Raw genomic sequence first — 24,449 nt, 5'->3', positions numbered from 1 at the left:
AGGAAACATAAAAGCATTGGGGGTTAAAATATTTACTCGGACTGAAAGTAAATTCATGAATTATATTATTGAAATATAAGTATAGAAAAAATCAAATGACCATATTTAAAATGTGGGTATAAAGAAGATTTTACTCGGGTTAAGTTGATTATGAGTTTAGCGTACCCTTGAGCAGCGAGGTAAGATGAGACGTGGACCTACAACTTTACGTGCAATGGGAACCATATGAGGTTGCCCCGGGAACCGAACGCTGGTTACCCACGCAAAATGCGCGTACGCTAACCGATTAGACATGTAGGAGCTTATGAACGACAATAGTTTTTAAGAAAACTGGATTTTCTTTCCTTATATTAATTTATTGAAAATATTGAATTGTTTTTATGGCACTTAGCACTTTACATTGCACGGTAATGCGAATTAGGGTAAAAGAAGATGATCATTAAGGATGTGGAAGGAAACGGAAGCATTGCGAAAAAATTATAAACATAATATTGTTTACTATAAAATTAGTTAACCAATTCTCTTGTTAAGGAATGTTCTAGAGGGTATGTTGACAGGAAAGAAAGGGAGGGGGCGAAGAAGACTACAATTAATGGTTGATATTAAAACAGAAAGATTATACGCGAAGACGAAAAGGTTAGCGGAGGACCGTGGAGCATACAAGCTTGTTAGCTGTGGCAAGTGACTTGGTATTAAAGGCAAAATATCTATAATAATGACTTAAGCAGAAAATAGAACTATGAAGCAAATGTACTAGAGGAAATTACTTTAGGATTTGTGTAGGAAAAGTAAAATAAAAAACGTAATGATAACTGAATATTGTCTTGTTAGTATTGTTTCCTAGGAAAAACTCTTGCTTAATTTTTGTGGAATTTCATATAAATGACACGAATATGTTGATACATTCGTAATAAGGACGTATGTTATTTGATATTTTGAATATCTAGGGAAAGACAAACATACAAATTTTTTGTTGGGAGGGTTACAAAGTAATTTTGTTAGAATATGTTTGAAACTGGTGATTTTTAAGGTCTTGTAGACAGTTATATGTAGGTTACTTTTTAAAAGTAAGATAAAAATTGTAGAAAAAAATTAGTTTGTTTATGTTTGAAGGAATAAAATATTACTTTTGTTGGAAATATAGGTGAATTGCGTTATAAACATGATTTAGGGAACTTAGCTCCCCAGAGTTTTTTACTGATGGAAATCAAATAAATAAATAAATAAATAATACCAACTTGTTTATATTCATTATTTGTATTGAAGATTCAACTTTTAAGAACTAATATGTAAATAATGAAATAACTTTGACATATCAACTTATAGGCGCTAAACGAATAAGTATAAGACTGATAACTGAGTATTCAATGTACAATAGCTATTTATTTTGAGAATAGAACAGTGAATTGATTGAATGAATTATTGAGAGAGACATAAAAAAATAAGACGATACTTATTTTGATATATTTTTAATAGCACGCATGCTTAAATATAACATGTGAAATTTTATAGTATTATTTGATATTTATAAGTGTTTATTTTTATTTGTTGCAGGATGGAGCGATCACAACCGTCGAGTTCATTCGATGTTTTTGCCACATTTAAAGAATTAGATGAGATAATGATGTTAACAGATGAAAATGAAGAGAACAATTCTGAAAAAAGAAAGGGCGAACAACAAGAAGAAGAAAAAAGAAAAAAAATTAAAAAAGAAGAAGATGATCTCTGGGAACTGTTTCCCTTGGATGAGGAAACAACAAAATTGTTAATATTAGCTGTAAAAAGAGTGGAAGCGGTAGAAAAATTAAAATTAAAAAAACGAAAAATGTAAGAAAAAAACACAAAGAAAAAAATGTAAATATATAAGAAATAAAAAGGACAAAAAAAAGAAAATTAGATTAGACATTATAAGTTGTGTGTTTTATTAATTCCAATATGATTACTTTAGGTAATTTGAACTGAGAAAAAATCAGGTTTTAAGGTTACTTGGTTGTTTGGGTGATTGGAAGGCTTTATAGCGGCCACATTTTTAAGGTTTTTTTCTTTCAGTTTTCCGGTGGACTGTAGGAAGACTTCAGCTAACAAATGGAGTGGAGTAAGGTATTGTATATTTTTTATGTATTTAACATCTCGTAATAAATTACTCGAGCACTTCGTGTGAGCATACGAAATATGTTTCACAGGGATTTAAGATTGTTTTGCTGTTAAAATTACAGGGAAAAAGTCTATAGAAACCTTATAACAAGAAGACTGCTGAAAATATAATTTCCAATTGTTGACTAAAGATGCTTTTTTGAACTTGATTAAAAGACAAATTTTAGGTAGTGCAAACTGGAAATCCAGCTCAGCTATCTAAATATTTATTATTATTATTATTATTATTATTATTATTATTATTATTATTATTATTATTATTATACATTTGACAGACCTGGAAAATAATTTTGACTCTGTTTCTTTAAAATTATGCCTATCTTATTCTTCCTATCCATTACTTTCCTTCTACTTTTTCCTTTTATACTTATATGAAGAAAAAAAGACAATTTTTCGTAAACTATATGCTTTGAAATTGTTATCACACATGATCTCTTACTCTGAGGAAAGTATTTGAGAACAGAATTCTAGGAAAAAATATTTAGACCCAAAAGAAATGAGAATGGTGATTGGCAAAAGCTTCATATTGAGAAACTACATAGTTTATAGAATTACCCATCATTGTTAGGGTTATCAAGTCTAGGAGGCTTAGGTGAGCATGTCATATAGGTTTAATGGAACGTTTTCAAAGTCTTAACTGGTAAACCCAATAGTAAAACGACCAATAGAAAGACCTATGCACAAATGGATTTCGCAGAAATTGGAATACAAAGTACAAACTGTATACAATTGGGTACGGATAGAAGTCAGTGAAGAGCTTGTGTGAATCTCTGGGTTCCATAGGTCATAGACTTAGTTAGTTAGTTTTATATGCAATGAAAATAATAATAATATTAAGAACAAGAAAGATAAATAAAATTCACCTCTTTTCTGCTACCCGTTTTTTAAAATAATTTTGCTTGTTCCCCTTAAAAATACTATTGAAGTTTTATAACTTATGTATTGGTAAAGTATTTTGATCTTGATTGAAGGAACACTGAAAATCAAGACCAAGTTTGTTTCTAAGTGCAAAATTTACTTAAAATTTTGATATATAAATCATAATTTCAACGGGATTTTTTATGTTTTACAGTTTATGGATTATTTCCATATTTTATCGATTGCTGCATTTTAATAGATTAATTTGAAAAATATGTCATAAAAAATCATTATGTGTACAAAAAAAAACAGCTACTTGTCAGCTGCCGTGCATGAGGATACATTTTACTGTTGCAGTACGTGAACACTTTAAGTACAAGGGCAAGAACTCAGTCTATTACTTACTTTTTAACATCCTAGATAATGAATGAATAATTCCTAAAAGTATAGCGTTTCTTGTTCTTCCCTAAATGCAGAGTATGGCTCCTTAACTATAAGCGAAAATCAATGGGAATATTAAAATGACTTGTGTTTGCTTTTATTTATTGGATAAATGTCAGATAGAACCGTTGTTACGAGACTTATTTGTGAAGATTAAAATACGGAAACCAGAAATGTTGTGTATTTCCTGAATGGTTTTTATGAGGCGATTTAAAACACCAAGAAGCCCAATAGTAAACGCACAGGTTATCTACCTAGCTAGCAATAAATGTATGAACGGGATCGCGTAAGAAAGCGAAAGCGAGAGAGGGAGGAAAAAAAAAAGAAAAAAGTTTGCTTTATTGTCGGCTATGGACCGTAATGGTATGTGTTGCGGGACGGGAGGATTTTTGTTTGTTTGTAGTTTGACTTGAAGAGCGCGAACGATAGATGCGGGAAACACACATAAATGCGTTAGTGTGCGTGTGAGAGAGAGAGAAAAAAAGAATGTGTGCAAGGACGTATACCTGTATTGGTGAACGGAAGACAGGGGAGGCACGGGGTTAACATGCTTGAGGCCTTTTTTTATTCCTAGTTGAATGCAAAGGAATTTACGGTCTTTAAAAGGAACGGTGAAATCTTGTTTTTTTGAACACAGAAACTGCAAAAGTTTGTGTAAGCCATGAGAAAAGGAATACCAAATGAACGAAATTGAATAATTTATATGTTGATATCAATGGCGTATATGCGTGCGGTTTATTGAAATTATAAGTGACTATTTTTTTTTCTTTAAAAATATGTGTGCCATTTGAAACAATAGAGCTACATTATACTGTTATGATGTGTACTAAAAAGCACATGTAAAGTATAGAAATGTTCATACTTACCTAGGATAAACTGTTTTGTTTGATGTTTGAAGCACATACGAATCACTAATATATGGCGGGAAAAAAAGACGGGAAACGACAAAATGATTTTGTCGGTAACCGTATGAGGGAATGCCGGTTGTAGAAATAACACGAGACCGATACGATTTGATGCTAACCGCACAAAAACATGTATGGTAGTGACATGTGTTGGTATATAGGTGGCGTTGATGCATAAAGACTAAGATTTTTTCCGTATAATAACTTTAAATGAACATAAATCGTAAACGATTGATTATACGATAAAACGGACTACAGAAATCGATTTGTTAGGTCAAAATCTATATAGAAAGACACCTTACATGATAAAATTGAACAATTTTTTGTGGGGGCTAACAGTGGCGGCTGGGCCTGTAGGGCTCTAACATTACATTTTTCGCTTTTTTGGCCAAACTATTGGTCGTAGAAACAAAAGAAAGGTATTTTGTTAATCGTTAGGACCTAATGAACACTACTATACAGATTAGAACAATGTAACTTGAAAATAATTTTAAATGGGCGTAGCTCCTAAACGATTCATCGTAGGTGAAAATGGATTACAGAAATCGATTTATCAGCTTAAAATCTATATAGAAAGACATCCTACATGATACATTTGAACAATTTTTATTTTTTTCGATTTTATACAGTGTGTTCCAAAAGTATAGTTTTTTTATTTTTTGGGTTTTTACGCCAAACTATTGATCGTAGAAAGTAAAGAAAGGTATTTTCTTAATCGTTAGGACCTAAGGAACACTACTATACAGATTAGAACAATGTAACTTGAAAATAATTTTAAATGTGCGTAGCTCCTAAACGGTTGATCGTAGGTAAAAATGGACAACAGAAATCGATTTATCAGGTCAAAATCTATATAGAAAGACACCCTACATGATACATTTGAACAATTTTTATTTTTTTGAAATTTATATACAGGGTGTTCCAAAAGTACAGTTTTTTATTTTTTCGCTTTTTTGGCCAAACTATTGATCGTAGAAAGAAAAGAAAGGTATTTTCTTAATCGTTAGGACCTAAGGAACATTACTATACATATTAGAACAATGTAACTTGAAAATAATTTTAAATGGTCATAGCTCCTAAACGGTTGATCGTAGGTGAAAATGGATTACAGAAATCGATTTGCCAGGTCAAAATCTATATAGAAAGACACCCTACATGATACATTTGAACAATTTTAATTTTTTTGATTTTATACAGGGTGTTTCAAAAGTACAGTTTTTTATTTTTTCGCTTTTTTGGTCAAACTAATGGTCGTAGAAAGAAAAGAAAGGTATTTTTTTAATCGTTAGGACCTAAGGAACACGACTATACATATTAGAACAATGTAACTTTAAAATAAAAATTTAATGAATTTGCATAAACAATATGGCGTCGATTTTTTTTTGAAACTTTGGAAATATGATTATTAAAAGATATATTTTTATATGAATAGGTAAAATGAATAATATTACTAAAATAAATACCATTTTTGCGCGTTTTTTACCGCAACCGGTACGCGCCGCGCGTTTTTTACCGCGACCGGTACGCGCCGCGCGTTTTTTTACCGCAACCGGTACGCGCCGCGCGTTTTTTACCGCGACCGGTACGCGCCGCGCGGTATTTGCGCCCGGAAAAAGGTTTTTGCGACGCGGGACGCGTAAAATTTTGTTGCCCGGAAACTGCGCGGGGTATTGCCGCTTATAAAAACAAACAACACTCGGTAACTTGCTATGGTACATGTACACACACGCACAGTCTTATACACACTAATGTGAATGTTATGGTACAGGTGGCGTTGTTTGATGAAACAAACATGGCGGATGGATTTTAATGATATGTAATAACTTTAAAACACTAATAATTAAAAATGTAAACAAGTTAACACGAACTTAACCGAAGTTTCCCGAACAAACAAAAATGTATCTACAATTTTGTACATATTGGTTAATGTATTACACAAATGGTTCCGAACTTAACCGAAGTTTACCGAACATTGCCGAACATAATCCTAAGAGTTTATTTACAATTTGTGTACATGATTACACAAACATTAACAAACTTAATCAAACATAAACATAAAAACGTATTATGATTTACCGTACATGTGTAGTATACGTATACTTTGCGTTAAATATAATTTAATTACCGTTAAAAATAATAATTATAATATTAACACGAAGTATAACACTATTACTTGTATAAGCTACAACACAGTTTGTAGTCTCGTACGCAAAGGCATTTCGTTTTGTAGTCTTGTACCCAAAAGCATTTGGTTTTGTAATCTCGTACACAGGTGCTTTAACATATTTTAAATTTAGTAACAGTAACAATATTACACAATATGATGTAATTTGTAAATGCATTATTAAAGTTTGTAACACTTGAAACAATTTTAGGTGCTTATCTTTTTAATAGAGCACTCATAGAGTGTGATCGTATTTAAATTGCTAAGCAAGCTCATTATTTATTTATTTTCTCGTAATATTCATTGAATGGCTTCTTATTTTATATTTTCCTTTCTTATAGAAAGTCGTAAGAGCAGCTACGCTGTGAACTTACAAAAAATTTTCCTATAGAAACTCCTAATTTTTTAATGAATTGCTTCCATAGGAATTTTTAGTTACTTATCTTTTTAATAGAACACTCATAGAGTGTGATCGTATTTAAATTGCTAAGCAAACTCCTTATTTATTTAACCTCTCGTAATATTCACCGGATCGCTTGCTAAGCAAGCTCCGAGGAACTATGTTCCGAAAAAATACTAAAATGTGTGAGCATACCAAAGATGTTACCTCAAAATGTGTGAGCATGCCAAAGATGTTGTACGGATATTTCAAGCACAAAGAATATCACTGTGTTATAACCCATTTACATATAGATTCTAATGTCTTATATTGATACCTTTACTTACTTCTAAGATGCTTGTTCATCGTATAGTAGACATTATGACAACAATATGGTTTCGAACTTACGATCATTTATTGTAAGAACATAAAATACGTATAAATAACCTTATATGAAGCATAGGTATTGTTCCTTTATCTTATATAGAATACAGATACTTCGTATAATATCAATATTTGTTTGGAGAAATAAAACATATTATTATAAATTGTAACGCTTTATTGTATTTATATACGCTACAATATTCTATTTTGGCATATTGATATACATATATAGATATATTTAAATAAGATATTTACTATACTTAGAATATTCTTAATAACTTATTGACATATTTACATTATATATACGTACAAGTACCAACAAATAGCAAAACTTATGGACATCATGATACCTTTAGACAGTCTACTATTTACATATACACAGAATACCAATCATTTCACGCACTTAATACTTTGATAACCATATGGCAATGTTCTATAGTCAGTAATACTGTTATGATTTAATCGTCGTCTTTTATTTTGAACTTTCTGATGTGTTTTAGTTTCAGACTTGGATACAATGACAAACCCAGGCTTACGAACAATTCTTCCTGGATTGTGTAACTGTTTTTTGTCAGCTTTATCTTGAACTAGTTGATAAAAATGATCAAAGTTAATTTCTTGTCGTGTACGATGATTTAAAGTAATCCCTCTAATTTTAAATACATAATCTACTTTCCCTGTTTGTACTTCTTTCATCCTATAGGCATAATTTTTTGGTCCTAAGCCTATAAAGGCATCAATTTCCCAGCCATCAGGAACTTCATTAGTTAACTCACCTAAATAGGAACCCAAAGAAAGTGGAGGCTTTTCATTACGTTGCTGCACAAACATAATACTATCAGTGTCGCAGTACAATACACGCTCAGGATGTATAGCTGTTAGTAACTCGTAAAGTTTTAGACGTGCCCAAGAGGTGATGAAGGCTGCAAGGACAACATTGGAAAATTTCCATGGCTTGTTTTTGTTTTCAATGTTTTTATATGATACAATGAGATGGCGCTCTCCAATAGGCAATACAGTTTGTACCTCATATTGCGGTGCTCAAAAATTTTTCTGGTGTATCTACAATTACAGATTGAGATAAATCTGTTCTTTGTCCCCATTTTCCATACAAGGAATTGAGAAATATTTTGGAAATATATCTTAGACCAGGATTTGATTCAATGTTATTTTCCGTTAACTGAATGCATTCATGTTCATAATAGTCTGCAATATATTTTTCTTGATCTTGTTTAGTTTTGCACCAGCTAGGAAATCCTGAAGACTCCTGCTTCATTTTTAAGAAGGAATTGACATAATCTTTAAACAGATTATTTTGTGAATCGGATAATTTGAATTCCCAAATTTCGATAATTTGTAGAATTTTGTATCCGAGATCTAAAGCTACATGAAGTTCAGGAGTACAGTATGTACCAGTAAGGACACGCTCAGCATCATTATGCATGCACTTGTTATCACTTTGTTCCATAACCCAAACAAAAGGCGTACATTACATGTATATGGTAAAATTGGAAAATATAAGTCTTTGGGAGGCAAGATACTACATTTGACTAATCCATGAATACTTTGCACTTGTGGAAAGTCAGGCCCCTTGTATATTATAGGTTTACCTATAGGCAATGGCTTACGTGCCATCACCCAGGGGTAAAGACTGGTAATATCATAATATGCCACAAACTCTTTGCTGATACATTCGTACAAAGCATTAAAACATCCAACCATCAAAACTATCTTTAGGTACCATATGATTAATACTTTTTTCAGTATTTTTATTAGTGTGTAGTATGCAATTTCAACTTTATAAGTTGCAGTATTTGTAGTACATGATTACTAAAAATCTTTTTTTTTGTTTTCACTAATGTTATACTTTTAGGGAAATATTAAAATAAACTGTTAACGAAAATATCAATAACATAAACCAATAACGTTCATAATAATTTCTCGTAAACTTTTTGTAAACGTTGTTTCTTATTTTTTCATTAATAGTTATTCTCTTGCGTAATAAAAAGTCATTCTAAAAACATGTCTTAACAATATTTGCGTGTACTAAAGAACAAACTCGATGCTAAAAATTTCTTCTTATCATATTAAAGTATTAATATAAACAATAGTTCTTTTTTACTTACCTTTGAAAAGTTTTTTTTTCTTTACAAATGTTATTTCATTTTTTATAATTTACCTAATTCGATTTTATGCTCAATTATAAAATAAATTCCAATGCATGCAAAATTACAACTAAATCCGTTTGCACATAACAATGCAAACTATTTGTGCGTACAAAAATTACAAACTAGGTATTTAAAAAAACTCAAATAAAAAATAACAAAAATACTTTTATAGAAATAATATTTTTATTTTTCACATAATTTAAAACTGATTACATATAAATAAAAATTTGTTTCAAAGTATATAATATAAATAAATATGTAATGTTATATTCTATTTTAATTTTAAATTCATGTACATGTAAACAATTTCATCATACTAAAATTATAATAAGTATTATTTTCAAATTTACTATATTTACAATGTATAACATTTACTTCGTTTACTTATTTCACTAACACATCAAACAAATTAAAAATTATAAAAATTGTAAGTAAAATCTTTTTCTAACAAAAGCTCTGTAATTAAATCAACATAATTTTTGTTTAATAAAATATTATATAACATATAAACAAAGGTCCAATCATCTATTTCAATATCATGATATGATGAAAAAATTTCATACAGTTCATCAAAAGTACGACCTCGTACCATAACACGCCATGCATTAAAGCACATCATTTCATATTCACAAGTGATACAATCATGGTGTTCTATAATATGAGAGTTTTCGAAACATCCTTCACATAGTAGTTTATATTCTGGATTCCATCTTGAAATACAATCCAACACACACTGTTCATTCACAAAAAAAGAAGTGCAATTATACAGACACGGTCTGATTCCTGTAGGCATTTTTATCACTTTTTAAAAACACTTCCACTAAGTCAGAAATATAACTATCACAAAATGTGAGTGATTCATATGATAAATTAAATCTATTTAAAAGCGTTTTCTTTTGTTTGTAATTATCGTCTAAACAATGTTTCTTCAAATACAGTTTAAACACTATGTCACGAGTTGTCTTCTTAATTACAAATTCCCACACAGTACGTTTCAATCGATTATTATAGGCTAATAAACATAAATGAAGGCGCTCATCTGGTATTCTTAATGAACAAGCAGAACAAAGTAGTGGTTCATTCAGTTTATAATTTTCAAAAAGTTCTTTTATGCACAACTTACTTACTTTAAAGCGATTGCACTTACAGTTTACAATATCTAATTCATGAATTTCAATATCTGTATTAGGATACACTTTTTCAAATTGTATTTCATCATCATTTCGATAAAATCTTCTAAACGAATTACAATGTTCTTCATTAGAATGTAATAATTTCACTTCACAAATAACTTTCTTCCTATTAACAAGTTTAAGTTCTTTCTCTCGTGGCGAAATATACTCGGAATGAGATACTTTTCTACTACACATCTTCACAAATACTATACTATTTAAGTATTGTTCCTGTGTATACATAAATAAATTTGCGCATGCGTATAAACTTTTAACGAATGCGCATGCGTATTACAAACTTTGTAATTACTTCCCATTGGTTAGCACAGCTTTCAACTGCATTATGTGTTTTCCTTTTCATAAATAAATTTGCGCGTGTGTATAAACTTTTAACGAATGCGCATGCGTGTTATAAGTTGGTATTTTACTTTCTATTAGTAATCATAGTTTCCATTGGTTAACAGAGCTTCCAACTGCCACATATGTTTTTTACTTTTCATTATGCAGGTATGTATATATGTTTACATGTATTTTTCATCAAACAAAATAAAATTGTGTAGTATATCCAAAACAATAAATATTATTATATGTTTTGCACATTTTATTATTTCAGATCAATTTTATTAGTTCACACAACATGGTCGTGTAATTTATTACGTAATGTTAAATAAATACTTTTCGTAAAACAATTCTGTTAATAATACGTAAGTTTAAAAATAAAAAATTAGTTAGTAAAACAAATTCTCCAAACATTTTCTACATAATACAAAAAAAGTTTATTCAAAACAAACTATAAAATGCAAATGTAAAGTTTTCTTTGCGATTTCTAACACAGCAATACAAAGTGTTCAAGTAATTTAGTATTTTCAAAATTCATTTCTTTTTAACATAAATTATTTAAGTATTAAACTTTTATATACGTATATATTTTATTATTATTTGTATTTATCTTTAAATATTTTCTTAAAATGTAAAATAATATTATGAAAAATTAAAAAAATGCAAACGTGTGCAACAATACTAATTGTAAAATAATATAAGTAAATGCAAAAGAAAATAAATATCAAACAAATGTTACTTGCAATCATTTTCAAATTTTTCTAAGTATTTATTTCATTAACCATTTTAAAAAGAAAAACAATAAAAATTATTATAATGCATAAGTTTATTTCTTTATATTTTCATCAAAATACAATAAAATTACATTAACAAAAAATTTAATTATTATCAATCAATACATAAAATAATAATAATTATTATTTCTTCTTTGTATACAATACAATTAATGTTATAAAAATTTTAAATATTACAAAAATATTTTTAATCCAAGTGATTTTTTCTTCATCTTTACAATAAAAGGTTGCATCTTGTTTTCTAACAAAAAACGTAACATCAAATTCGGTGTTCACGCATTTCGCGTGTAAAGATTATACTTGAAATTTCACTATCATGTTCTTCAAATAAATCAATCAGAGTTATGTCGTTAAATAAATATTCTACAGCAAAAGTTTCAATATCATAATGAAATAAACATTGTTCACAAAAAATATTATTATTAAAACATAAGTATGCACTTGTATGTTCTTCACTACATGATACAGAAAATTTTCAAAATACGTAATATGTATACATATATAGTTGAAAGTTTAAAGTATAATTCTTTCTCTCACTTTTATATGTCCTTACACAAACACAAACACAAAGTACACTTTTCATATGTAGTTCAGTTCACACATGTTTTCTGTCTTTCATTCTAAAAATTTCAATTACATCACTTAAAAATGTCTTATCCCTTTCTTCAACCAAATCATAGTATAATTCATAAAACAATTCTTGAGTACATATGCCTATTATATGCGATTTGGCATATGTATAAAACAGTTCTTCAACTTCTATATCTATTAAAGTTAATATGGCACGTTCCTCCAATTCTTCATCACTCATGAATAAACACTCATCGCCCATTTGATTGTTAACACTTTCATAACATCCGCTACAAATTAACATTTTATCTGTTTCCCACTCTTTAATCGCTTTCACAATGCAATTCGTGTCCACTTTATAATTATTACAGCGGCAATTTAAACTCCAAAACCTTGATGTCCTCGATAGTAAGGATGGTGATCCTCCCACAAATTCTTCATCTTCTTCAATATCATCATCCGAAGATGATGATAAATAAATAGTTTTTATACTGTCTGGAGACTCTGCTCTGCCGTTTACCGATAAAATGCTATTCTCGGTATTCGGGTTATGCTCCACACATGGCGGAGAAAACAGCGTCTCTTCATCCGCGTACACAAAATCTTCTTTCTGTATAGCAGCCATAGCTAAAATACATACAACATTTTCCAAAACTCCCGTATTTAAACAGTTCCAACAAACAACATGGCGTCCTCCAGTACCATCAAGTTCATACAAGTCACCTATTCCTTTTCAAAACATTATTTAAGCATGTTAATAACACAATACAAAAACATAAAAACTTTTCTTTGCACTAACAAAAAAAATCCCAAAATTCTTTTCATATATACGTTCAAGGTCCTCTCTTTTACTTCATTTTCAACTTTATATCCATGCCGCGTCCACGTTTCCGCCGCCGGGTTAAAAATCTTTTTATAACAATCCGTTATTGTTCATCACCTAAATTATTATTCTTTAAAGCATACAGCTGAAAGGTTTCTCTTTACATACACCTGCAAGGTTTCTCTTTTATTATTCTTTATAACAAAACACCCTTGTTCAACAAGTTTTCCAAGGTTTCTCTTTTATTATTCTTTACATACAGCTGCAATGTATTCTATAGTTCTATTATTTCTTTATACTTTTGTTCAACGATTTTCCCAAGGTTTCTCTTTTATTATTTTAAAACATTCACCTGCATGTTTTTCTCTTTTATTATTCTTTATAACAATTTACCCTTGTTCTTCGATTTTCCCAAGGTTTCTCTTTTATTATTTTAAAACATACACATGCATGTTTTTCTCTTTTATTATTCTTTATAACAATTTACCCTTGTTCTTCGATTTTCCCAAGGTTTCTCTTTTATTATTTTAAAACATACACATGCATGTTTTTCTCTTTTATTATTCTTTATAACAAGCTAGCATTGTTCAATGATTTTCCCAAGGTTTCTCTTTTATTATTCTTTACATACACCTGCAAAGTATTCTATAGTTCTATTATTCTTTATAACAAGCTTCACATTGTTCAACAAGTATTCCAAGGTTTTTTTAAAATCATTTATCTTTTCAACTTTGACATCTTTTATTATTCTCTTTTATACATACAATAGTACAACAACCATTACCTGTCATCATATGTCATTTCAACAATAGTGTATTTCTATACAACTATACTCTCTACCCATTGTCTCCCGGCACCCCGCTGGTGCTTCTCTCTTACAAATACAATAGGTTTCTATTGTTATAACAAAGGCACCCTGCTGCGAAAGTATGTGGACATTCTCCACCAAATACTACTGAGATAGTTCCGGAACTTATTGAACCCACTGTGTACGAGGGTAAGTTAGTAAGTAAATGCAGCATTTTTCAATTTATTTTCACGTTGACTCTACGGGCATCGTGTGCTCATCAGACGCTAGCTGTCACCGTTGTGGTAGCGTGTGGCTATCGCTTGTGGTAGGTTGCAGCGTTATCACATCAATCTACAATACTTTGAAGTAAAGGTAACCGCGCCACTCCCTATTTGCACCAAAGAAGAACAACATTCTGTCATCTGTTTTTTGTGGTCTGAAGGTGTACGTGGAGGGAAATTCATACAAGACTTTCAGCACAATACAGGTGGGGATCCGCATGAGACAAGATTTGAGGCTGTCTCGTCTCGAAAATGTTCTGTAAAAGTGATGTCTCGCCTCGAAAAATGTATTCTTCTCTATTGGCATAGCTGTATCTCGACTCGAATTTTGTCAGGAAAATTCTGTCTCGACTCGTCTCGTGCGCATCCTTAAATACAGGAACAATGTGTTGCCTCAGCAAAGTGTTTACCAGTGGATTGAATAGTTCAAAAGTGGTCGACGGAGCGTGAAGGATGCAGAGAGAGCAGAGCGTCCAGCTACAGCAACAACTGATAGCATTATTAACAGATTCTGAATAACAGATGAGTGACCAGGGTTGCCAACCATCCCGATTCTGTCGGGACTGTACCAATTTCTGACTTACTTGTCGGGTGTCTTGACCGGACACTTGTTGGGACGCATATTGTCCCGATTTATCGATTTTCACAGTTAATTAATATTTTTAACTGGGCCATTTTTGCAAAGGAATAACTTATTTTCTCACTCGCGCAGTTTTATGTATAGAATCAATTTAACAAATTTATGTTTTAATTTGACTCATGAAAAAATAGCAGCTCGTCTTTAATTTATAGTTATTCCCATATTGTTTTGAGTAGATAATCCAACCAATTTATGATAGTATATTCCATGCAGCGCTAAAAATATTGTACCGACCGAAAGTGGCTGCTACCGCAATGGCAGTAACACTAGCGCTCACTTCAGCGGGTGGGGTGACGCTAACTATACCGGGTACTGGCCTTCTGCTAGATATACCACCAGTGTCGGCGTCTTCTGCTTCACTTTTGGTTTGGGGCGCAATCGCATTTTTTACATTAACACGTGCTGTGTAGTATTATTCAGTTCTTTGACGTTAAGTTATAAAGTTATTTTTTTCACACTCAATGATGGATGTCCGGTCCAACACCGATTGTCCCGTTCCTATTTTTCTTAAGAAAAGTTGGCAACCCTGCGAGTGACTGTTGATGAAGTGTCAACCCATATGTACATTAGTTGATAGTTCCGCAAGTGACATCACGCATAACAGGCTCAACTTTAGGAAAGTCTGTGCGAGATGGTTTAAAAAAAAAAAAAAAAAACTCGATGAAGAGAACAAGCGAAACCGCGTAAGAATCTCTCAGCACCTACTGGACCATTATGCTCACGACGTGTTGAAGTATCCTGCATTCAGACCCGATCTCGCCCCGTCGGATTACCACTTGGTTAGTCCACTGAAAGGTGCTCTCAGAACCCATCGATTCACCTCCAATCAAAGGTGAAGGAAGCGGTGCATTCGTAACTTGCTACGCAACCAAAAACTTGTTTATGAAGAGGATATCTGAAAGCTTGTGCAACGGTGGACCAGATCCATTGAAAACAGGGTGTCTACGTATGTTGAAAAAACGACATGAACAAAAACATTGTACTCTTTTGGCAATCTATGGTATAAAATTGAAAGTGATTATGCTTGTGACTCTTAATCTCTTGAATCACATGACTGATCTCGTTCAAATTTTTGACGTAGATGCGGTTCTGGCCTGAGAGTGTTTCCAGCTATTCACTTCGACGGTAGAAGTTAGAACATGAATGAAAGTAACAAAAGTAACTGTCTTTTCTGACTTCATAACTCTTCAACCATCCAAAGTAACAAAAGTAACTGTCTTTTCTGACTTCATAACTCTTCAACCATCCAAAGTAACAAAAGTAACTGTCTTTTCTGACTTCATAACTCTTCAACCATCCAAAGTAACAAAAGTAACTGTCTTTTCTGACTTCATAACTCTTCAACCATCCAAAGTAACAAGAGTAACTGCCTTTTCTGACTTCATAACTCTTCAGCCATCCAAAGTAACAAAAGTAACTGTCTTTTCTGACTTCATAACTCTTCAACCATCCAAAGTAACAAAAGTAACTGTCTTTTCTGACTTCATAACTCTTCAACCATCCAAAGTAACAAAAGTAACTGTCTTTTCTGACTTCATAACTCTTCAACCATCCAAAGTAACAAAAGTAACTGTCTTTTCTGACTTCATAACTCTTCAACCATCCAAAGTAACAAAAGTAACTGTCTTTTCTGACTTCATAACTCTTCAACCATCCAAAGTAACAAAAGTAACTGTCTTTTCTGACTTCATAACTCTTCAACCATCCAAAGTAACAAAAGTAACTGTCTTTTCTGACTTCATAACTCTTCAACCATCCAAAGTAACAAAAGTAACTGTATTTTCTGACTTCATAACTCTTCAACCCCTCCGCCCGATCACGATGAAATTTTCATGATAGATGAGGTTCAGACCAGAAATGGTTTTGTCATATCATTTTAACGGTACAACTTAGGGTTCTTAGGAGGGTGAAAACATTTATACAAAAACGACCGATATTAGTGTCGAATCTATAGTTTCTGGTGTCGCTGAGATGCAGAGTGACACTTCTGATGCTGATTAAATCCAAATTCAGCACCTCAACTTGGGGCAAGGGGAAAGGGAAATACATAAAACTGATCAAAAATAATCCACATTAATGTCGAATCCATAGTTTTCGGGGTCTCGCTGAGATAAACGGTGACGCTTAGTAGATTGGATGCGTCTTATCGTCAACAATAGAGCTATTGTTTGTTAATTATTTTATTGGGGTGTAGAGTTTCTTGTCGGCAGGCTCTGTATCCCTGGTAAGATCCCTGGGAGGAAGAGGATCTATTGCCAGATCATTAGAAGAGTGCCTAGAATTTTGAATGACCTCTTTGCTGTGTGAAACATAATTCTACAAGCTTTTTCCTCATAATTTAATCGAAAAATAATTTTTAATTATGATATAATAACATTAAAATGTGTCTCAGACCATCAGACTTCCGCTATAAGGCTTGAAACATGATCCCTAGCTCGTACAAGCTTTTCCCCTTAATTTAATCGATGAACAATTTCTAATTATGATATAATAACATTAAAATGTGTTTCAGACTATCAGAGGGCTGCTATAAGCCTTGAAACGAGAACCCTAGATCCCAAAAGATTTTTCCCCTTAATTTAATATATGGGAAAATTTTAATTGTGATCCTCTCGAGCAGTATGTGTGTGCGTACTAAAATGTGTAAACAGGAATAAATGCAGGACAGGAAGGAACGGAAGAAGGAATGTGAAGTATAAGGTATTTATTTAAATATGTTTCATTTATTTTCGCTGCGAAACGAACTTCGTTTTGGTACATCTTCCTTCTAGCCCTGCTCTCTCTCAACTGACAGAGTGCTTTGTCGCAACTCCTCCGATCGCAAAGAGCGTACGAGGGCTGTCTAAAAAGTATCCGACCTTTGGCCAGAAAAATAGTTGCGAATACCTGACAGATTTGGGACCCTAATACCCTTCAAAGTAGGCCCCTTGTGCTTCCACACACTTAGACCACCGATCCTTTCACTGCTGGAAACACCGCTGGAAGTCTTCTTTTGGAATGTTGTTCAGCTCTGTCGTCGTGTTCCGCATTATGTCTTCTCTACTCTCAAAACGAGATCCCTTCAGAGGCGTCTTCAATTTTGGAAACAACCAGAAGTCACAAGGAGCCAGGTCTGGAGAGTAGGGAGGTTGGCGAACGGTTGTAATTCCATGTTTGGCTAAGAACGTGTGGATCAATTGGGATGAATGTGCTGGGGCGTTGTCATGATGGACGTGCCAGTTCTTTGCTGTCCACATGTCTGGTCTTTTGCGCCGGACTGCGTCACGGAGTCGCCTGAGAAAATCTTGATAGTACTCCTTTGTCACTGTTTGTCCTTCCGGCGCGTACTCGTGATGCACAATTCCACGGGCATCGAAGAAAACAGTCAGTAACACCTTGATTTTGCTTCGCACCTGCCGCGCTTTCTTCAGCATTGGAGAATCGGGATGCTTCCATTGAAACGACTGTTGTTTGGTTCTGGGTCGTACCCGTACACCCATGACTCATCTGCAGTTATCACGGAATTCAGATACCCAGGATCAGTGTTGGTGGTGTCCAGAAGGTCCTGTGCAACGTCAAAACGGGTGTCTTTTTGTTCCTGAGACAACAACTTGGGTACAAATTTAGCAGCCACTCGTTTCATGTTCAAATCGTCACGCAAAATTGCATGTGCAGAATCTTTACTCACTCCAACATCTTCTGCAATCTCCCGCACTGTCAAACGGCGATCTGCCATCACGAAATTTCGCACCCGCTCAACAACAGCTGCATTCCGAGCAGTTTGGGGCCTGCCGCTACGCTGCTCACTCTCGACTGATGTGCGGCCATCTTTGAATCGGTTGAACCATTGTTTAATTTGTGTTACACCTATCGCATCTTCTCCAAACACCTGCTGAATCTTACGAATTGTTTGGCTTTGAAAATCACCCAGCCTTTGACAGAATTTGATGCAGTATCTTTGCTCAATTCGTTCAGTCATCTTGCGAGAAACACTAAATTCGACGAACACTACCAACAGTACCTCACTTTGCGACCACCAGCTCACGACTGGCACACGCGAACGCGGTGAAAAAATTCAAGCATGCGCATTAAGGTTCCTCCTTCCACCGTGCACGGTGGCGCCGCCTAAGAATCACTACTTTGCGTGGAAAAAATTAAGGTCGGATACTTTTTAGACAGGCCTCGTATGTCTCGCTGGTAACGTATGTGCAGTTTAGCCACGCGCCACCATCAACTGATACTAAGGTGTTCTGCTGAACCATGGAGATGGTCACGTACCCACTTGTCAATCAGTTCCTTTAGTTTCTACCCTCCCTCTTCCCTCAGTGATTACAGTTTTCATGTTGTGAACAGGTAAACACCCCTTCTTTCCTTTCCTCGCGATGAATGACAACGGTTTACCTATTGTGTAGTACAGGTGATTGTCCCACTCTCTCTCTCTTTTCCACTGATTGACGATCTTTCTGTCTGGGGGACAACTTCTGTGAGTTGAAGTTCCCCGCCTACCACTTGGCCGTGAACCAGGGTTGGAAAAAAATACTGTTTTTTGAAAAAGAACAAAACATGTGTTTAAAACTTGAAAAATGTGTTTAAAATGTTTTAAACATGTTTTAAAACACACGAAAAACACGTTTTAAACATTTTGAACAGTTTAAAACATGATTTTAAACATGTATTTCGAAATCGGGTAATGAATTATTTAAGATTTCTTGCTCTTTATTAGGAGTGATATTATTCCAATTCTTTAACAACCGGTTCTTAACAACCAATTCTTAACATATCATTATATATATATATATATATATATATATATATATATATATATATATATATATATATATATATATATATATAGAGAGAGAGAGAGAGAGAGAGAGAGAGTCAGACAGACAGAGAGAGTAGATGGATAGGTAGATAAATAGATATAACTCTCTTAGGAAACAAACCGTACAAGGTAGACAAAAGCAATTTTTTACTGGATACCACAAGTGACAAGAAGGGACCTACATAACATTCTAACACAATGTGGTGTGTCGAAATTAGGTACTACTGCAAATATCTAGGAAACAAATTACCCAACATAGATGGTTGTCAAAAAGTATTGGAAAGACCTTAACCCAGCAATGGATCGGCAAGTGTTGAAAATATGTATGCGTTTCAAATATACGTAGACCTAAATAACCCTCAACACTACACTCATGTGACACCAGTTTTCATGCTTGATATCTGAGCATTTGAGGTTAAGAAATAAATCGCTTATACTTTGTTTCTCGGAATCATATGTTTAACCCTTTAGCTGTGAGAATTTCTGAAAACAAAGATAGTTAAACTAAAATTTACTGTTCCTGAATATAACTGGGTAAAATTGACTGTTGTGTCTGGTTATAACAAACGGTTCTGCGAACTCGGAATATTTAACAACCGATTCTAGCGAACCGGTCGGAACAACCTGAATAGCACCACTCTTGTAACCGACCTTTTCATTTATTTTATCTCTGTTAAGACTACAATGTGTTGGGTACAGAATATTTAAGTATAGATTAGTAATTCTCAACTTTTTTCATATCACGACCCTCTTTTATTACACCCTCTTGCAGGTAACTCTCATAAGTACTTTGTTGTAATAAGCTTTTAGGTAGATTTCAAAATCTACCTACTATGGAGATTTCACACAATCTATTAATATACATGGTGAAATAAAAGTCATCACCACCCTTGTCTGTTGAGAACCGGTTGAGGGAGAATGATGAAACTTCAAAGTAGTCTGACATATCAGATGGTATCATGCATCATGGAGACCATCTTTTATTGCAATTCGAAATTTCAAATGCAAAGGAAGTCATTTTACATGTTTTAAGGTTAGAATTTTGCCAGAAATACGCTTGTGCGGTTATTTTAGACCTAATACAAGTCATTTCAAAGATACTGTTTCTGAAAGTTTCCTAGTTATGTCCTTAGGGGCTATACTTACGTTTCGTGGGGAGGGTGAGATTTTAATTGCAAAATTTAATACTATTTCAGAACACTGATGCTAATAAAATTATTTTAAAATAATAAATATTCGAAAAGTAATATTTGGAGCACACTTTGTGTTGTTACCTTTAGAATATTTTCTGCAAGCCTATGTAATTGGTTCCTTTTTTCAAGTCAATAATTTATTGAAGAAAAGTAATGTTTGGGGTGTTCAGAGCACAATGGATGCAAGTCCATTTTCAATAAGGTTCAGTTTCACTCAGGAAATGAATTCTATTTCAAAACGTAATATCTTCGCAGTCAAACGTTTGAAATAAATGCAACTAAAACCACGTAAAATGGCGTAAGATAGTTTCATATGACAACCGCTAGACAAGGGCATCAGTGGGGCAGTAGGGCAGCCGCCCATAATCCCACCCTGAATCTCAGATTTTGGGGACAGTAAGGCAGGTTTAGAAACCTTCCGATAAGCAAAATCCAACAGAACAAGTTTGAGGTCATTACCCGGATAAATACGGAGGAAATATAGATGATCAAAACTGGAACGTTTCTTAGGCCCAATTTCCAGAGTTTTAAGCAGGCTCGAAACTAGAAAGTAGATCCACCTTTGAAATCCTACGCCAAAAAATAAACAAGAGAGCAATTTAGGCCTATAGTTTCTTACGGTCAATAGAAATGGTGACCAAAGTCCTATTTATTCGGTATAGCTCAGCAAAGGGTTTCTAAATCTGCATTACTGCTCCAAACATCTGAATTTGAGTCTAGGGGGTGGATAACCTCTAAACGGATGCCTCTCTAGCGGCAATCATGTAAAACTCTAGATTGCACATTGTCATGTAGATTTTCTTTCTTTCATTTCGGATTCTTTCTTTCTCTAAAGATGTATGCATGAAGACTGAGAACCAACATGTAGTCTCGGATCAGAAAAGCAGAAAAGTCTGTTGCGGTTCCGCAGCAGAAAAGTCTGCTGCGGACCCGCTCGTGCCAGAAATACATTGGTTCTTATCATTCATGCTACACGAACGGGCTCTCTGCTGACGACCCGCAGGGGGCAAAAATTGAATTGCGGAGACTGCTGACTCGCAGTTAGTCCGCGAAGGTGTAGCGGGTCGGCAAACCATTGCTAGCAATGAGTTAAGCCACACGAGCAGACTTTTCCGCGCCCGCAGAAATGGAAATCAAAGAACTGGACGTAAAACTATTCAATAATGAAATACAAAAATATCCCGAGATGTGGTATTTCATCATCATCATCATAGATATTCTGCCTTTATTGGCAGGTCACTTGCCGCAGCTGAGAAGCTTCCATGCTCCACGGTCCTCCGCTAAGCTTTTCGTCTTCGCGTATGATCTTTCTGTTTTAATATCATCCATTAATTGTAGTCTCTTTCACCCCCTCCCTCTCTTTCCCGCCACCATACCCTCTAGGACGTCCCTCATGATACAATCTCTTCTTAGGCAATGTCCCAACCAGTTTCTCTTCCTCTTCCTAATAATATCTAAAAGTGTTCTTTTCTCACCCACCATTTCTAACACTCTCTCATTCGTTTTCCGCTCGACCCAACTAATTCTTTCCATTCTTCTCCACACCCACATTTCGAAGGCTTCCAGTCGATTTTCGTCACCTTTACGTAAGGTCCACGTTTCCGCCCCATACAGTACAACACTCCACACGAAGCATTTTATGAGTCTTTTTCTCAACTCTTTGTTCAAGGTCCCACAAAACAGACTTTTCTTTCTTTTAAAGGCTTCTTTCGCCATTCCTATCCTTGCTTTTATTTCACGTTCGCATTTCATGTCATTACTAAGAACACTACCCAGGTATCGAAAACTATTCACTTGTTCTATTTTCTCCCCTCCTACTTTTATATTTGACACAGACCCCTTCGTTCCAATCACCATGGCTTTTGTCTTTCTAACATTTATTTTCATCCCATATTCTTCAAAGCCCTTTCTCATTTTTTCTAACATTTTATTGATTTTCTTTTCAGATTCTGCAACAAGCGATGTGGTATTTAAAGTGTGAAAAATATGGAGACAGAAATAAAAAGTAGAGATGCAAAAAAGCCGGTTTTTTTGAATCGATGGTTTTTTTCACATAAAAAGCCGGCTTTTTGGGAAAAAAACGAGAATTTTGGAAATTTTGGCTTTTTTCAACTTCATGATTTTTCTATCTAAATAGCTTTCTTATAGTATATTCTATAGTTAGATAAGAATTCCATGACCTGAATGTGATATTTCGCTCTGAAATTCACCATCAAGATGGATGGAGCACATGTTTTACGAATTAAAGCTAACATGAAGAATGTAGTATTTGAGGGTAATTTTAGAGGCTATTTAACTTTATTTTAACTTTTGAGTTATCGACATCTTTTTTCTTCTCTAGTTTGTCATCCGTGTTTCATTTCTAAGAGCTTTTAGTACTCTAGCTTCTAGCGCAAAAGTTAAACTTGCCCGTTTTTCTATTTATCCGTCAAAGCGTACGTTTTTCAATATATCCGTCAAACCCATACTTCCACATTTCTGTTATACTGTAGCTGTGAAGTGATTTAGCAATAATTTTCCGGACACAACCTTGAATACCAATTTATACAAATAATCAGTAGCGGATTTAGGAAAGTACTTTAGGAGGGTTTTTTTCTGATTGTTTCGTTTCCTAAAAAGTCCTAATTTTATTTGGGAAGTGCTTGAAGTTTATGAGTACAGGCATAACTAATATTTCGTTTCGTTTATATGTTTAGCAATAATCTTCCGGATACAACTTTAAAAATCATCTTATACTGAGAATCAGTGGCGGATTTAGAAAAGTATTTTGGGAAGGGTTTCTTACTAATGTTTAGTTTTTTTAAACATTCGTAATTTTTATTTGACGGGAGCTTAAAGTTTATGAGTAAAGGCATAAATAATAGATATTTCGTTTGTTGCAGACATTCCGTAACTTTGGGGAACGGGCTTCAGTCCGAAAGACCGCCCCCCTAACCTTCGCAAAACCGTCACTGCTGGTAATTAGTAATAATAACGATTTAAAAACAATAAAAAAGGAAGTCGCCCAACTCACAGTACACGCACTATTTCTACATTCACAGATGGAATGAAGAAAAGCTTTGTCAGAATGGTCGAATGCTGGTTGAATCCCGGACTTCCCGATAGAAGCGCAAAAGCTAATCACTCAGTCATGTTTGTTGTGCAGTTGTATTTAGCTTAACTTAAATATATTCCGTAGTCTTTTTTTTGGGGGGGGGGGAGGGGGAGTTCCGTAATGATATGTTGAATCCCTCTTGTTAAAAATTCAGAAAACTTGAGGATTGGGTAAACTGTGATGGTGGTTCTATAAAACTTAAGTGTAGAATTTCAAGAATATACAGAACCAAAAGCTCTAGATGTTCAGCCTTTAAGTGTATCATATAAATCTAAGTATTTCTCTTATGTTTTATTTTAATTTTATTTTGTTTCAAAAAGAGGGTATGGAATATTTTGAAGTAAAAATACTACATACTATTTTGCTAGTTATTTGTGTATTCTTTAAAAAGAAGTGTTTACTTTTAGGGTTGGCTGGTTTACACCAACTTTTTTTTTTAATAACTGGTTTAAACCACAAAAATAAAAAGAATGAAAAATGCGAATCGTGTGAACTT

This window comes from Thermobia domestica, chromosome 3, assembly GCF_964235325.1.
Source record: "Thermobia domestica chromosome 3, izTheDome1.hap1.1, whole genome shotgun sequence".
Classification (NCBI taxonomy): Eukaryota; Metazoa; Arthropoda; class Insecta; order Zygentoma; family Lepismatidae; genus Thermobia; species Thermobia domestica.
The sequence above is the reverse complement of the archived record's forward strand: the minus strand, read 5'-3'. Positions refer to the sequence as shown.